Raw genomic sequence first — 18470 nt, 5'->3', positions numbered from 1 at the left:
TAGATCTGAAACGTCTGTACGACGAACGCGCAGCACGCTTAAACGGGTAAAATAATAAAATCGTCAAATATACACGCGGATTGCGTCTATTGTTAATTTCAGGGATTCGAAGTATGCGCATATTGCACGACGGCGTTTAATATTCGGTACGTTACAGACATTTCGTTTCAGAAAACTCTGCTCCAGCAGCGCGGTTGGATATCGCCCACTGCGTGTATATAGAATCAAAGTTATTGTACTCTCGACTACTTTTCAATTGACTTTTTATACGTTATACCTACGCTTTGCGATCCGTCGGAAGGAGGGGAACAACTCGAAATTGATCGAAGCTACGGGCGGTCCGAACCATAAAGAATTCTTTTGTTTCTCCGCACTCTATATATTACATCGTACAATATTTTTCTTTTTTCCTCTCCTTTTTTTTTTTTAATTTTTTTTTTTTTTAATTTTGTATTTCTCACTCTCTTTCTCTCTCTCTCTCTCTCTCTCTTTGAAACCAACGAGGATCACATTCCGCCCCGTTTATTACACCGGTCATTTCATGTATTATCGATTGTCAAAAACTGACAGCCTTCTTTCATTTTAGAATTTTACAAATATTCTTTACCGCGCAACTAAATTTTTTATTTCCGTTTCATTGACAGTTATTTTTTTTTTTTTTTTTTTTACCGAAACAAGTGGGGACGAAAGTGCGAAAACATTAGAATACAAAAGCGTCGCGATGTCGTATTTTCAAAAACGTGACAATTTATCTCGTAGAATATTAAAAATTTTAACTGTATGTATACAGAATGACGAACTATAATAGAAGAGACAAATTGTAGAAAAGTAAAGTATGAAAATCGAAACAAGAATTCTCAAGTAGGTTTCCATGCTCGGACCTTTCTGTGTATTTTGAATTTTCCGTACTTCGATATTCTAAATTTCAAAAAAAATTCCATTGAATAGATCAATTCGCGTTCGCTCGATGCGATTTATCTTCCGATCTTTTTTAATTCCTAACCTCACTCGTACGGCCGTTTTTGGAGGATCAACCGTGCAGGAGAACGGTGATCTAGGCGACGCCTAGCCGAAGCTCATTCCTAATTAATGGCCAGAGACTATCTCGCCCATCCCGGCCGCGTGCACCGCGTGCATTAATTAACACCCACAATGCACCGATTCCTCGTAATCCAAGTCCTGGATCAAAACCTATCCGAGCCAATCGCTCCGATAGATCATCTTGCCTGTGAAATATCTTGACGATTTACACCCAGCCGAATACCCAACTGTCACGTAACGGGAATAGGATCTCGGAATCGAAGCGTTTCCACGGTTTTCTTTCAATAATAATAATAATAACAACAATAATAATAATAATAATAATAATAAAAAGGAAAGAAAGAAATCGGTGTAAAACTTTCGATAATTGTTGGTCGGAAATCCTTAATTCCAGGCTACACAGCGAGTCCCCTGTTTCTCTAAAAGTAGCCGATTTGTTTTTCAATTTCCCCCTAAGATCCCCTTATTTTGGACAATCGGTTACTTTTTTTTGCATAAACTAAAATAGTTTTTGAAAACATGAATTTGATGCTTGAGAACGATGTTTATAATACTTCCAGCTTGACACAAAACCAAAAATCAAATACAGCGAATCTAAAAATTCTTTATTACATCACAAAACGATAATTTTTACGGTTTAATCGAGTGTCGTTATGTATTCGGATTATACGTTTGATCATCTCAAATAATTTTGTTCCCACGTTTGGTTGCAAGTTCAAACATCGTTCTCAACCATCAAATAAAATGTTTTCACTTCATTTTAGTTTACGAGAAAAAAAAAAAAAAAAAAAAAAAACAATAAAAACACAACGAAAATTTCGCACGTATTTTACATTTAAAATTTCAATCGTCCCTCCAGCACGTGTTAACATTATCCGAAGATTTTTATATTTACATAGGATTATTTTATTCTTTTTTTTTTTCAAATATTATATGAACATATTCTTGGGGTTGCAGTCGAAAGAATTCCGAAACGATGAAAACAAGGAAAATCCTGATGTCCAATATCTATTCTGCTCTATTTGGCCAGTACTATATGAATTCTATTTTCACAAAGCTTTCTCCTACTTTCCCCAAAATCACTTGGCTTTATCACCGTGAACACTGTAATTCGTTAGACACGAGTTATCGAGGTTTGGTGTCAACGAGTTCGGATCAGGGATCGAGATTCATGAAATTCGATGTCACAGAACAATATGGCGGATATTTTCAGGACGAACCTGATCCACCTTACAAACTGGCATCCAGTTTTATGGCCGTGGGTATGGGGGTTTGGCAGTTTGGTTATTCGCGGTATAAGAACGAGAAGAGACAAAGCGAACAAAACACTGTCGGGGCGTCGCTCCGTCGCAACCAGCTTCCGAACTAAAACTTGGAACAAAAGTCCCTACTTTTGTTTGCTCGAAAGTTTTTCGAATTATGGCTGGTACAGAGCGGAAGGCGTTCCCCGTCTCGTCCCATCGTCTGATTTATATTTCACCGAGGTTTCGGAATTAAATTTGAATTAAAAACTTTCCAACGATTTTTCTTTTTTCTTTTTTTTGTTCTTTTTCTTGCTTTTTTTTTTTTCATCAATTATTTTTATTTTACTTTATTTACGTTTGTTTTTCATTCCATTTCTTACTTCTCTCTCTCCCTCTCTCTCTCTCTCTCTCTCTCTCTCTCTATCTACATATATATATATGTGTGTGTGTATATACTCATCTCTTTCGATCTTAACTTCTTCCTCCCCCTCCCCGCGCGTTACTTCTTCGCGCCTTCCTTCTTATTTAGAGGTGTTCTAATTAGTTTGAACGGTGCGGAGGGAGGGACGAATTAAGATTAATTACATTTGGGTGTAACCGCTTATTAAGTATTTTACATGTATAGGTGCTTTCATTCAAATCTCGTTCCGAACTTTGTACGAAAATTATCGCAGCGGTAATAAAAATTTAAATATCATTATCCGGTATGTCACACAACGATCGTTGTCTTTGTTACGAGTGTCATCGGCAGATCAAGGAACTTTGGCAATAAACTGCAGGATCACTGCATATTTACATTTGTAGAAAATATTTGTTTAAAATCAGCGATTCGTATTAATACCGATGATATAAATGATGAATTATAAAAAACCAGACGAATCGTGTGCACGAAATATGGGTTCAATCTTTTTGTTGAAAAAACAAACGAGCATACAATAATTATTTCGCTAGTTGCAAAATGAGTGAAAAGTTTCACGCATATCATCACGTATGTTGAAAGCTTTTATCGTTCTCGTTGTGCGAAAAGTTTGATTTTCTCACTTCGATCGTAATAAAACTAGCGTAATAATATTGTGGAAAAAAATTGATGGATTAATTATTGTTGCGAAGAAGCGGTTATACATTCATGATCACGGACGTTGAAAATTTGTCGAGGTATTTAGCCGTCGATGGGGTTTCGAATCTAGTCTAGCCGAGGGTGGCTGCAGGGGTTTTGAGATGGAGAGGGAGGATCACCAGGGGTAACTTAAAACTCTACCCCAGTGGGCTGCAGCGGCGATTAAAATCCGCCACTTCTAGGTTTCACAAAACCAGACGTCAGCCACAATAGGGTGGCACGCAGGAGGGTTCGTCTATGTGTATTATACCGGTATATACCGGCTATTGAAATCAAACAAATAACCGCCGCGGAATAATTGTCCGATATATTCCCCGTCGAGTCTCTTCAAAATCGGGACACAATTTAACCAGCCTTCGTCGTGACACGTGACCGAATAAATCCTTTTGCCCAATTTTACACGCACACCAAGTCGCACGATAATTTACATACACATAGATATAGGTGTGTATATATATATATATATATATTAGGGGGTTTGATAAAAAAATAATTCGCGATTTTCCACCGTGGCACCCGCTAAAAAGTTTGCTCAGGCCAAAAGAAAGATTCTGTGAAAATACGAGCTTTCTTCGTTACGTGAAAGATTGCGCTCGTTTCGTTTTTCACTTTTGTTTCAAATCTTTTTTGAATTTGCGAAGAAACTCGTTGTAGCGTTTCAATTATTATTTCTTGCCCGTCACAACGATATATCAACCGGGAATGTTATTCTTATAAATTAGAAGTTCATATCAAATTATAACTATTTTATGAGATTGAATTATTAATGAAAAAGTCGTCAGACACGCTCCTTAAACATCAATCGGAGACTTGATATTACTAACAAGTGGGGCTTTTTAGTGACGTAAATTGATAATATGATTGATGTAAGCGATAAAAAAAAATTTATACTTTTTAGGCGGTGTCATGGAGGAAAATCGCAGATTATTTTTTCCTCAAACACCCTGATAATTATAACTATATACATATATATATATATATATCTCAGTGTGTATTACCATATCATTTTGGTACGAAGATTGTCATAATATAACGCAGCATTGTTCCAAACATTAAATGTGTGTATACAGTTGAAAAGGTCTCCGACGTGCTTCGGTTGCCCGATTATAATTCGGGTATTATTATACAGTATATCGAAAACCCATTTAGATTATATATCTATTCTGTCAAACGCACAAACCTCTCTAGCTCTGATAATCCGGCCATTTATTACACCCTTTCGTCATAGGGTGTGGGGAGTGAATTTTATGACGTTTTCCTATCATTCTTTATTCCTTTCTTCGACGACACCACGTGGCCTGATATCGCTGCTGATAAAAAAAAAAAAAAAATAGTTCTTCATTCGCGATAAATTCAACGTCTTCAATTCGTTATCTTGATTTCTTGATTGATGGATTGAATTTCGATTCGACGTTGGGCTGTTCAAAATTTCGCATATTAAAATGCGTGCTGGACTCTGATGTAAGATTTTAATCCAACCGTGCATTTTTGAACGTTCTTATGCAAACAGTGGTCCGTTCCTTCCTACTTCTTCTTCTTCGTCTTCTTCTTCTTTTTCCACGTCGAGTTCTGCTTCTTTTAAGGATGAGAAAACGGGACCGTCTTTATCGCCGGTTATACCGGACAGGGTGAAGGGTTTCGCTGATGTTTTTATTGTATCCAGTCTCGCAGTCTCTGCACCCTGCATACGCCCTTTATAGTCGGCCGACAGTTTTGATAGATACCTACTTCCACGCTCTTTTGCCACTCGGCACCACAATAGTAAATATATACGGTCCTCTTCAAACACTCCGTTGAAATAAGCTCAACTTCTACACTCCGTATGTATATAGGTACCTATGCACGGGTTATGTCTGTGTATTTGCATTTTTCAAAACCCTCGCCGCCACCACGTTGCATAAACAATCTACACAGAAAGTAGCTCCAATTCTTTTTTTTTTTTTATACTCTTTTTCTCGCATCTTTTTCAATTGTAAGATTCTCACACAAAAGTATAACATGAAGGGTAAACGTGACAATTGTAAACATTTTTTGTTCGAATAGCATTATTAGTGCAAAAACGGTCTTAAATTCATCTGAAATAGTTTCGAAAATTTTTTTCATCTTCATCGAATATGCCCTGTAAAATAATCATTCCACTTACCTTATCGGGCGGGGGGGGGGGTATAGATTCGTCAGTCTACAAGCATACCTATTTTGAAGATTTTTTTATTTTTTTTTTTTTGTAAAGAAAAGAAAATACTTGGAGCGATTTGAGTTTCGGGACTTTATTATTTATAGTTTCAAGAACATTTTTTAATTTTTTCGTTGAAATTAATAACAACACAGCGGCATGGCGGATATAAATAAATTTTTTTTGAGTTAACAACATTTTGTTGGGTTCGAGCTCGTAGCCTAAATTTTATGAAAAAATTTCGTTTCAAATATAAACGATTTTGAACAAAAAGTTGTTAAAAAAAATATTAGGATAGAAATTGAAAAATCTAGCCCCTAGCTCGAATCGATAGATAAGTTTTAAAAATTGTGTCAAAATTTCAATTCGATTGTATAAAAATTGACCGAGGAATCTGCGCTACCGGATTGAAAACATGATCGTTCTTTTCTTATATGCGCCATGCTGTCATTTTGTTATTGATTTTAATGAAAAAATTATGAAGCGTTCTTGAAACTATGAATAATAAAGTCCTGAAATTCGAATTGTTCCAAGTGTTTCCGTCATCTTAAAGAAAAAAAAAAAAAAAAATTAAATAAATAAAAAAACTCCTAAAAATAGGTATGTTTGAGTATTTTTTCAGTATTAGTTCGTTCCTGTTCAAACTACGCGGCTGTAATTTTTCTTGCGATTCAGTTGGAGCGCCGCTGCAACGGATTCTTTTCCTTTCCTCCACCGACGTTATTATCGCCTATACGCGAGTGTAAATCTGTGTAAGTACGTCTGTTTAAGAATTTCTTTGCAATTTGTATGTAAATTTTAATCGGCCTTCCGGAGGCAATAGCCGCCAGATGCGTTTAAGATTAGAATATAGGTTATATCGTTGCAGCTTATAGTCACCGGCACCATATCCTCCAAGATCCACCCTTCCCGTGCTGGTTCAGAAAGAAAATATTACGACCGATACGAGAAATACTCTTTTTACCGCTCTCGCCTTGCCTTTATCGCTCACTTATGATAATTTTATTTCATTCCCGGCACCCACCCTCTCTCTCTCTCTCTCTATCTCTCTCCTTCTCACCTTCCCCGGAAGCAATGCCGTACTTTAAAGACACCCTGAATCTCGTTAACGAGAGGGTCCAAATCTGTCTGTCACTGTCGAAAAAGAAGAACTCTGTTTTAGCTTGTTATTGTATTATAATCATCTCGGCTCTAGGAAGTCAGTAATCGAACCCGAAAGTTCATCTCTTGAGTAAACCAACTCACGATTTTCAATCGTCCTTTTATCGAGGTAAACTTTGTACGCCTAGAATGTAAACAATCAGTTTTAAAACCCTTTGGCGAAAAAGCTGCGCTTTCGTATTAACGTTGTGAGATTTGTCTATTCACTAAGTAACCTCTGGAAAAGAATACGTATAGATTTTTCATTATCGAGACCATGCGAAAGTTTTTCTCTTCCAAGATACTAGACTTTAATATGAATCGAACATTTATACCGGCTATTATAAGAAGCAATAATTTCTTTTGTCGGCGCCGATATTTGGGATATACATATACACGCGAATTCTTCTTTCCAAATTTTTTTCCCGCATCCAAGCCCATTTTCTTCGAATTTGAAAGAAAAATTTTACGATATATCGTACCCTACGTACCGGCGGAGTTTTCGTGTCTGCAAAGAATCCAAGCGAATAAAAGACTGGAAGTAGGTAAATCGAAAAAGGAAAAACAAACCATCGATAACCACTTGTTATACGTATACAGACACGTGAAACGACGTGGGTCAAGCACACCTGAGAAATAATATCAGGATTTCGATCTAACCGAAACGATGTCGAGTGAATAATTTTCTAGTTCAAGGATCTCTCGATCATCGCAGGCTTCTATAAACGCAGGTTCGTCCGTAAGCGCGTAAGAAAACTAACTCTAAGCGGGATGAATTGCAGACCGCATGTCGAGAAACTGCAAGTTTGGAAAGAAATTATTGTAAAGATGGTGAAGAAGTCCATTCGCGCGGTCTTACGAACAATGCATTCACGGGGCAGCTTGGATCGGATCTTGAACTCTTCGCGCTCAATTGAGCGCCGCAGGAAGGATCGAGGAAATGGTAAAGGAGAAGGATCGAGGCAAGAGAAATATAGAGGCGAAAAAATCCCGGGAGTGGCGAGGCATCCACTCGAAATTGCGCACCCGCAGCGCGCCCGTTCGGGTCCTTCGGGTCCTTGGAGTCCTTCGAGTCCTGTGGCTGTGGCACGCGGTGCGCGATGCAGCCATCTTCGCGTCGCAGCGTGGAGAGAGAACCAACTCGAAAACAATCGAACAATGGGGGCCTTTTTTTACTTATTATTATATTATATAGCAGTGAGCGAATGAATGAGAGAATGAATGAACGAGTGAATATGTACAACACACTCGCTCCATCGAATTGTTCCGCGTTGGTTCGTGTAAGCGGTGTACGAACGCGCATTCAGAACAGTGGAACACCATCGCCGGCAAGGATCGGAAAGAATGAGCCGAGGTGAGGCATGAAAAAAAACCCCGCCCGCTTCAAAACTTATTTATAAATAATATGTGATATAATATAATAGCGTATAATGGTAGTTTTAGTTCAGTGTAGTATGTATTACTGATACCTCTTACCCTCCTTTGTTAATCGACGATCCTTACACCGGGGAAACCACCGCGAGTGTTTTGAACAAAGATAAAGCGAAGAAATTTCTTACTCCCTCCCCTCCCCTCCCCTCTCCTCTCCTCGTCACTTTCAATGCCGTTCCTGCTTTTGCCCCTTCGACGAAACCACCGTCGTCTACCCCCGTACGCACCTTTTAACCACCTACGTTATATCTGCTGCTCTGCATAGTGGGCAGGTAGAGGAAGGTCGGTACTATTGCGAGTGCTCGTCTCCATTGTCGTCGTATCAGCGAAACCCTCGTTCTTACGGCTGTAACAATGAAAGTGCTTTTTTTTTTTTTTTACAAATTTTAATCGAGAAATTGAGGTTTTGCAGTGAATTTTAGAATTTCGAATATTTATCCACCGAGAAAAGTTTGCATGGTTTTTTAATCGCTCTTGGACGCGGTTGGAAAAATATACGAATAGTCGTTAGATTTCCGTCGTAGTGGAATAAACTGCTCCTCTTGTTTTTAGAAACCGGGACGGGGTTGAAATTCCGAATTTGAAAAGTTCCGAGAGCGCCAAATTTGGAAATTTTATGGGCGTGAAACTTGAAGCATCGAATATTTTCTGTTCTGTAAATTTCTGGCTTGGTGAAATTTCACCACTCTGATCTTTCTTTGTTTTGGATTTTCCATATTCTTACGTTCGGAATCCTGGTCATTACGATTCTTCGTTTTTCTGATTTTTTATACGCACTAGTTGAGTAAGCCAGGCCGCGTGAGTATATTTTAATAATCGGTATTTTACTCGATCGAAAATTTATTTTTCGAAACTTTGCTCAATCGCAACTTGAATTTTCGAAATCTTAGATTTCCGAACTTTGAGCCGTCGGGTTTTCGACCGTTCGAAACTTTGTTGTTTCTTCAAAGTTCGATTTCCTTACTTCAACTTTCGCCGCCAAATAATTCGGAATTAGACGCTTTCGTAACTCTTCAAATTCTTCGGAACTTCAACCCCGAATTCGCGAATTTTTGCGACACGTTGTAACTTCCCGCTCTTAAAGTATCGTCGTTGTATATCTCCCGAAATCGGAACACGCGCGATCGTTTTTTTTTTTTTTTTTTTTTTTCCTCTCGCAAATTCGGAAATGTTTTGCACACATAAACTGGGAAATTTGAAAGCCGTGCGGTTGTACGTACGAAACCGGTGTTTGTGAATTTCGTGGTGCGGCACTCGATTTGACACGGAGTACCTCGCGCTAATACACAGGTTCAGGTAATCACGCCTATATATGCGTGTCCCGCATCATAGGTACGCGTAGATATTTTCACGCGATGGGCAACCAGCCCCTGTTCCCACATGGACGGGCCGAATGGGCAGCAACTGACATATGAAATACGTCCGGGTCACTCGATCAAATTCACGTCAACTAATTAACATTAACTCATGGAAAAATTCACTCTCGATCACTGCAAATTATCTCTGCACGGTTTGCACGCATCGTGTTAGTTCAAGCTCTTGCCGAAACTTATTCATTAAATACGTATACGCGATTATTATTATAAAACGCGATTTAAGCACGTGGTGGTAATTTTCTTCAGTACCAAAAATTACACATCGATGCCGTCGTGTATACGCAGAGGAATATTTCACTTGCCGATATAAATACACGATCACGTGTTTGTTATAACAGTTAAAATATTTTTTTTAAACGAAAACAAGTATCGAGAATCACTTCAGGAGTTTGTACAAAATTACAAATCTTAAACTTAATATAGCACGTTTCTTTTTTTTTTTTTTTTTGTTACAAGTGATAATTTTTGCCTAATCCCAGCTTTGAAAGCGTTCCTTTTAAACGCCTCGCCGGAACGAGTTAAACAGTAACAGACGCTATTGAATTTGTCAATAATTGCGAGACGATGTCTTTAATCTTGATATCCCACGTGTAAAGTCGTGTGCGCGGTCGGTGTGGTGCGAGAAAACAAAAAAAAAACCGAAAAAAAAGCAAACAAACAAACAACAAAACAAAATAAAACGGAAAGAAAAAGATAAAAGATGGGGGGGGAGGGGGGGAAAGCTACCCTTGAACCGGGGGCTGTGTTTCCCCTCGCGTGGTTAACCCCCTCCCCCTTGCCTCCTCGTCGTTGTCAATTGCAGGTCAACACCTTTATTCAGTCGCGTGCGGCTAATCGCTTTAAAATTAAATCTCAATTCGGCCTACATACGTACATAGATGTGCGCGTACAATGGATACATGTACAAGTATATCTATGCAATTTAAAATTAACCGTACGCAGGGGAGTATGAGAAACTTCTCGCTTGGTTTATTGTGTCACCATTTGCGTATCCGTGTATATAATTGACAAGATAATGCTCGTAGTGCAAGCGTTACGTGCGATGGGGTTGAAAAATGAATGACACGAGTAAAATGAGGCGAAGAAACAAGAACCGAAGGGATAATTATGAGACGAAAGTATATACGAAACTCGTGAATCATCGGAGATGAAGTATTAAATAGTCTCACGTCGCATAACGAGGAACAGCTGGGGGGGACGTTGGAAAAAATGCCAGGAGGCACGTAGAGTTCGTAAATAATGAATTAAAGAATATTAATATCGAGGTTACCCTCGAGGCGATGAATAACAAAGATATGTACATGTATATTGTATATTATATATATATGTATATATATATATATATATATATATATATATATAAGTGCGATCGAAGGTCTTCCGGGGGATTCTATAATATCGCGTTTCAAGGTATTATATATACAGTACCTATAGAAGACAATTTTAATATCATCGCACGGGGTTGAAGTCGAGGCATGGTAGGGAGGAAACCGGCGATCGGCCGAACCGTCCGATTCAGAATTTAAGAAACGAGTGAAAACCGTTTGAAATAACCAATCACCGTGAAACCCATAATTGAACAATATCCCTACGATAAGATAGTTGAATGATTCTGAAGAAATTTATGTACAACATGAGCATCGATATCGAAAATTTGAGAAAAACTCTGAAAATAATTAAATTCGGTGATTCTTTTATGCCGTTGGAATTTCCTGGGCTCAATTTGCTCAATGATCAGATTCGATATTCGTTCCGGTATTATAACTATTTGAGAAATCTTTACAAGCGATCTCCAGAGATCTCTGTGCGGTGAGTTAGATAAGCCTAAATCCATTAGAATTGGATCGAAAGTATCAGAATTTTAGAAAATATTTTCTCAAATTGTTGGAATTTTAACTTGTATGTTCGAATTCGAATTTGCTCAGATTTTAGTCCATGTCGCATATAGCGTAGTAGGAATGTTGTTTCATTCGTGTTTGCCGACCACTGTCATTGGTGCGAACAACTTTGTTGTATATTTTTTAACCCTTAAGCTTCACAAAAATCCTTCAAAAAGATCAAGCATGAAAAAATTTTAAATATGAATAAAATTCCTAAACCAACAAAAAATATCGGAAAATGGATCATTCTACTGAAAAAAATCACAACTCACTGAATTCTCAATATTTTTAGCTGAAATTTGACTCTACGTGAAAAATATGGATATACCGCGTGACTAAGACAGGTATTAATTTGAGTGTGCGAAGTTGAATTTTTGGGAAAAGAACGAATCAACGATTCTTACGATATTTCTCTACTTATTTTGGATGAAATCAGATCATTGCGACTCCAGCATGCAGCGTAATAGCTAATGATTTATTTCCTAATGAAATTTTCATTTAGACGATCCATCCGATTCTTCGTTCTCAAATATATTGTTCGGTTGTGAAAACGGCACGAGATACTGGTGATCCTGCTGACGGATTGGGCGGGATTCGCCTTGTTCGCAAGGGGTATTATATATAAGGTCAGACCGCGAGTGAATAGGATGAGGATTATATAAGAAGGGATGAAGCTACGTGGTGAGCATGTGAAACGTTATTCAATAATATCCTCCTTCCTTCCTTCTTCCTTTCTCAGCTCAACCCCATCTCGCTCCAAAAGGACTCCGAGGCCGCCTCGTCTCTCCTTCTTCGTCGTCGTTCTCTCGCTCCTTGGCGTACATACCAGAGGTTAACCCCTGCGGTCGGGAGGCTCATTGTCACCGGCAGTCGAGTTTCGCGAATCCGAAATTATCCGGCCATTGCAGCTTGCAAGCTTTCGACATTCGCTCAATTCGTTAATCTCTCATCCTCCGAAGCGGGGGAGCCTGGACCGATTCGTTTCAATTTCGGTAAAGTTGGATTCACTCAGACGTGAACACATTGACCAGGAATTATTCATGCCGTCGAATTGCCGTTTGCAATCCTTAGATACGGCGGGGTTGAAGTTACGAATTTTGAAAAGTTCTGAAAGCGCCTAATTCCGAATCATTTGGTGGAGAAAGTTGAAGAGAAGATGTTAAACTTTGAAGAAACAGCAATGTTTCGAATTGTCGGAAGGCTGACGGCTCAATGTTCCGAAATCCAAGATTCCGAAAAATTAAGTTACGATTGAGCAAAGTTACGAAAAGTAGAGTTTAGATCGAGTCAAATTTCGAAATTAAAATATACTTACACGGCGGAGCTTACGCAACGCGTTGGTGTAAAAATCAGAAGAACCGAGAAATTAGAATGACCAGGATTCCGGGCGTAATAATATCGAAAATCCGAAACAAAGACCGATCAACGTGGTGAAATTTCACCAAGCCAGAAATTCACGGAACTGAAAATTTTCGAGCATGCCGAATTTCGATGTTTCAGATGTTTTAATTTTCTAATTCTCGCACTTTCGGAACTTTGATGTTTCGTCAAAGTTTAAATTTTTTACTTCAAGTTTCGCACACCAAAATACTCGGACATCGGGGCTTTCGAAACTTTTCAAATTCGGAATTTCAACTATGCCCCTAACAACTGTAAAGCTTTCCCCACAAGTACACCTTCGACAAGGAGAAACGTGCAATTTTTTACAATAACATATAATTTATAAAAACAGATTGTCACGGCCGTGACGAAACGTCGTGTACGCAAGCATGCGTGCGTACAGGTGTGTCCACATCATGGATACCTCTGACCTCCCCGTATGGTTGTTCATGCCGTCGTTTCCAAACGGTGTGTCAGTGTGTACCTATCCATACAGGAGGAGGAGGATGAGGAGGAGGGAGCGCAGCAGAGATACTGTAGGTTTTTTATCGGCCTTTTTCGTCGTACAGAAGAGAGTGGGTTGTTTAAAGAAGACGGCAGTGTCAACATTTGTCCGACTGTTACCGAGCGTGTTGAAAAGAGATGGATATAGACATGTTATTGTAGCGCTAATGGATGGACAAATAAGACGGTACTACTGAAACCGAAATCATTGCTCGTCAAATAAAGTAACCACAGTGTATATACGGTTTTGATGTGTGCGTGGCATTTTTTTCTTTCTCTCTTTCTTTTTCTCTTTCTTACTTTCTTTTTTTTCACTTATTTCGTTTGCCATTTCGACTTTTCGTCACGATTTGAACGGGCCGTTTCGAATGTAGGAAACAATACGCAGAACCGTGCGTGTGTAATATACGTATGATACTTTTTCGGTATTCGCAATTATTGTTTACTCATTTTCAGTTATTCTTTATTCGTTTACTTTTGCACTCATGCGGGTCTGCCGACTCACCGTTGATCACCAAAAAATATTTCTCACTTTGTTTTTTTTTTTTTTTTTTCTCTTTTTCTTACTTGAATATATTACAGCTTTTACAGGAAAGCAATTAACAAACTTGCGTCTCTTGTTCGAATATCGCGTCGGCTGTGGGCAGCTCTTTCTTTATTCTTGGGCAATTTTTAAGAAATTTACGAAACGCTACCGCGTTGCAATTCGGCGTGTTATTCAATTCTTAATAGTTATTTGACCAACGACATGGAAATTATACGAGCTCATGCAGAAAGACTTCTCGAGTACCGGCTGCAGCCGATTGCTAATGCGTTTATACTTACAATTCGGTATGTTGTACCGATTTCGTGATAACGTCTCGAATATTTTCAACCAGCTTTAAGTCTTGGACAAATAGGTAATTCAGGGACCTTATTCACGTCATTCGCGTAGTGTTTAATTACTTTATGAAAGATCCGATCCAAGGTTCAGCCTTTTTGAAACCGATTTTACTCCGTTCATCGTCAACAGTTTATCCTTACGATTATACAAATTTTTTTTCCAACGTGCCGGAAAGTTTATCAAACAATTGAAAGTAACCAGCTGGTACTTTTTTTTTTTTTATCACTATATTATGTGATTACCGTTAATCGTTGAACGATGATCGATCGACTCACACGTAATACAAAGTTTTCGAAAGGAGTATTTGCAATATTTATGCCAAACGAAAGCTTCCTTGGAAAAAAATTTTTCAAACATCCGTCAAAGTCGTGCTCGGTAAAATTATACCGATCCCTCAAAAATTGGCATCGAGTATCGATCCAGGCTTTCTCAACGCCCACGACGGCTGAAAAGGGTTGAAAAATCCGTTCACCTGCATCACCGAAAGTCTACGACGTATACTCGGAAATTGTTCAAATCCACTGGGTGAAATTGTATAGTAGGATATTCCATTGAGAGGGGTCAGAATATCTGTATCAATACAATCTCTCGTCTCTCATCTCTCCTCTCCGTTATACATATACAGGTACCAACACTCAGATATATATATATATACGTATATATATATATCCACATCCATTGTTCGGCCGCTTTGCATTTCCCCGTTACTTCCTTCCATCATACCGTCCTCTCCACCCCCTTTCGTTCGCCGACGGTGCAGCACCGTCTTTCCGCAACTACGGCGTCGGCGTCGCGACGCGAAATGTACGCGATTGGTTGGTCGTACCAGGGTAACGTTGCAGGCGATCCATTCGTCGAGGTTTGGCGGGGTGCGGGGGGCGTTGGGGGGAGTTGGGGGGAGGGGGAGGATGGGGGTGGACGGAGGGTGGCGGTGAAAAACAATTCCCAACTGAATAATATTAGTATCCAACAATGGTCGCGCTAAATTGAAATACAGACGTCTGTGTTGGGATTCTGGGAGGGCGAGGCGTCGCGACGCTCGCCCGGATCTCCGTAGCTCCGCGCGTAGCGCGTCTCGTCGGTTCTGCGAGAGAAGGAAGGAAGGAAGGAAGGTAGGTAGGTAGGTAGGTAGGTATAGATACGTGTACGAACGTACGTGAAACGGTACGAGGGAGGGAGTGAGAGGTAAGGATGGGGGAGGGGGGTGAGGGCGGAGAAATAGCATACAAATGAAATATTAATTAAATCCATGATAATATTCTCTCTCGCTTCTCCCGTCCGATTCACACCACCCCGAATCCACCCTCCGACACTCTCTCGACCCCGAATTGTTGTACCGGCGACAAGGATGGAACGGCCGTTCCGTTTATCGGAACACGCTCGCAAACAATTCGCCTTCAATGTTAACTCGATCATGAATTACTTTTACTTTGTGCGTCGGTGTATCGAAGTTAACCCTCATCATCACCCCTCCTATCTTTCCTTCTATTGTACGCCACGTACGCGTCTCTCTCGTTGACACACGAGCGATCTTTTCAATATGTTCAAGCACCTCGGACTCCGGTATTCGTCGCCCTGTCAACGCCACCGTCGATGATTGTTCCACAAGTAACGAAATAAAATCGACGAAGGAATTCGATGCGAATTTTAGGTACTTGGCGTTGAGTTTGAAAAGAATTTGAGAATTTTTGGACGATACGGTTTTGTTTTCATTTGTAATTAATTTAATTATTGTCATATCGTGCGGTTCGTACTCGTACACGTGAGATGTTGTCTGCTAAGTTCTTAAAATTGTAATACCACGTGCGTTAAACGCCGGAATGGGTTGGTTCAAATTTTCATACCATATCAGAGTGGCAATAAAGGATATAGATTATATCGTAGACATTTTATAGTCGGAAAAAGTTCACCGAGCTTCTCTCAGGTCAGGAAATTTATAGCACGATTTAGTTCACGTAGCAAAGGTGTGACTTAAGGTATCATTGGAGTAAACGTGAACCATAAATATCGATGGAGGTAATTTTGAAACGTCCATTTTACAGTGTTTGTACGATATCAGTATACCGCGTTGTATTGACTATATAATGCAGGACTTCTCATATAACGTTAAACTGTAAGCGAAGCTTGGATGAATCAGCGCCGAGTCACGTCGGCATACCTAGACTGTAATAATGCAAAGAGTGATTTTTAATTCTGTGCAAAGGTATGTTCAAATATTTCGGTACAAAGTTGTTAAATATTCCGCGTTGAAAGTTACAGTGTTTAATAATTAACGACAAAAGTTCATTGCGCGGTAGGTAAAACACATACATACTAGGGTGTGGAAAAAAAAAAAAATTTTTCAGCCAAACATGATTTCTTAATATTGATATCTAGAGGTGCGGTCTATAAAAAAGTACTGAAATAGAATTCTCGTATATTTAACTGTCAAGAGGTATTCAAGATGACTCGATGTTTATAGCCGAACATCTCGTAATCGGTTAGAGTTAGGAAAATTCTGTTTCAGTACTTTTTTTTTTTCATAGAGCGTGAAATTTCCTACAAGAATCTGTATTTTAATAGTTCATCGAAAAAAAAAAAAATTCAAAAATTTTCCGATATTCTTTTACGTGTTATTTAAATGAAAAATGGAAAAAACGCAATCGTTACCTCTAAGTATCAATATCAAAAGCTCATATTCGTTTGCGAGATATCGTATTTGAAACGCTCTCCCGGAATTTCTATGGTACCTACTTTCAAAAAAAATAGATAAAAAATTTCTTTCTTCTTTTCCGTACACCCTGACAATAAAAGGCGAATCTGTGCAAGAAGAGCGACTTGTCAACCATACGCAGCGAAGCCGATCGTCACATGATACACACCGCGAACGGATCGGATCAGTATCTTTGTTGCCGCACAGAAGCGACGTGTGTAACAGCTCGCGAGCGATGATTTCGTTTGGTCCACGTAGATGATGATGTTAAGGTTTAGGGAACCGAGGGAAGCGGGATAGCTAGAGGGCGGCGAGGCGGCGGCGGCGGCGGCGGCGATGAGGGGGCGGGGGGAGGAGCGCTTTTAACATTTTTAACCTGTCTCAATATTTGCCTTTCTCTTCTTCGACTCGCGGTCCATCTCCTCGTCTCTGGCCTCCTGTATATACACATATACTCACACTCACACACACACACACACACACACACACACACACACACACACCTATAACTGAAAAGATGTTACGTTCCGTGTGACCGCGCGTCCGTAGCAACGAGACCCGCGGGTCAAGTTTTTACTACTTATGTATATTCTCGCTGCTGTTGGGCGAGGGAGGCGCGGAGAGGGGGGGAGAGGCTAGATGATATTTTTGGTCGGAAAAAGTAGACGCGTACGGTTATATGCGTACACATACCTACCTCGTTTTCGGGACGCGGTTCTTTCATCCGACACCGGGGTGCTGTACCCGTGGATATATAAAAGTGTTGCCGACTCTTGGTAAACACCGGTATATTATATAACGCGCACACCCCTGCGGGGTTATGTTTAGTCTGGCGACACTAGACAACCGAGAGCCGGTCGAAGGAGCTTCGAAATCTCGGACTTGCACACCTTACGCACGGATGATCTTCGCCCCCTTCTTCACCCTTCTGACCTTGTATTTTATACCTCCGTCCGTTACATGCGTCCGTTTTGTTGCCCTGAAACCGACGATCGGAGCTCTGAGATCCCCTTCCCACTCTCAAGGGGTAGAATCATACCCTTCGGAGTCCAATAAAGTGCGGCTTAAAATTCCTGACTGCTAATAGGAAGTCAGCCCGACCTAATAATATCTCCTTCCGTCTGTGTTACGCGTAATTGGGGGATGGGGGATGATACTCGAGTTCGTTATTCGGGGGCAGGTGTCAAGTTTGGCAACACTATGCGCGACGGGGTGCCAATATACGTACCGTTATTGTCTGCGGATGGACTTCATTTCTATACAGGACTCACCCTGGGGGCTAATCTTGACACTGTTTTGTACCCGCACGCCGACGGCGTGAATATTTAATTCAAGGAGAAGACCCCCAGGTCCCGTCGTAATTGTATTCTATTGCGATTATTACTGTAAACACGGCGTTAATTGATTTAACAAGCATCGTCTAGCCTTATAGCGTATATATGTATATAAATAAATAAATGTATACGTATACAATATACGTATATTACACCTTTGTCTGCCCACGTTTAAATAGTCAGTATCAGACTGACTGAATATTCTTCGAAAATGGAGGAAAAAGAAGTACAAGCGGGGGTAAATTTTTTGATAACACACGACCGAGTTACTAATT

This window comes from Neodiprion lecontei, chromosome 5 (genome assembly GCF_021901455.1).
Source record: "Neodiprion lecontei isolate iyNeoLeco1 chromosome 5, iyNeoLeco1.1, whole genome shotgun sequence".
NCBI lineage: Eukaryota > Metazoa > Arthropoda > Insecta > Hymenoptera > Diprionidae > Neodiprion > Neodiprion lecontei.
The sequence above is the reverse complement of the archived record's forward strand: the minus strand, read 5'-3'. Positions refer to the sequence as shown.